The sequence below is a fragment of the Apaloderma vittatum genome, unplaced genomic scaffold (genome assembly GCF_000703405.1).
Source record: "Apaloderma vittatum isolate BGI_N311 unplaced genomic scaffold, ASM70340v1 scaffold25629, whole genome shotgun sequence".
NCBI lineage: Eukaryota > Metazoa > Chordata > Aves > Trogoniformes > Trogonidae > Apaloderma > Apaloderma vittatum.
In genome coordinates this window covers 12090-12325 of record NW_009734989.1, presented here as the reverse complement: position 1 = coordinate 12325, position 236 = coordinate 12090, and the positions used below count along the sequence as shown (strand labels likewise).

The window sequence follows — 236 nt, the reverse complement described above, 5'->3', positions numbered from 1 at the left end:
TGCATGTGCTCCGTGGGAGAACAGCCCCTTGGTTTTCCAGCTGGTGACTGTCCCCAAAGGGAGGTGGTGGCAGGAGTTGGGCTATTTGCTGGGAAGCAGGTGAGATGGCAGTCCGGCTGTCCCCAGCAGTGGCTATCCCTGCCCCAGAGCAAGGGGATGGGGATGGTGAGCACTCAGGGAGCCCTGGGGGGTGACTTTGGTCTCTGAGGACAAGGGACAGCAGGCTGATGCTGGAC

General features: G+C 61.4%; 1 protein-coding gene across 1 annotated transcript in view; it reads left to right on the top strand.

Moving 5' to 3' along the window:
* CACNA2D2 (calcium channel, voltage-dependent, alpha 2/delta subunit 2) overlaps positions 1–236 on the top strand; it is a gene marked incomplete at both ends in the record, with an annotated part of 21641 nt that overhangs the window by 11011 nt on the left and 10394 nt on the right. The window lies entirely within an intron of this gene.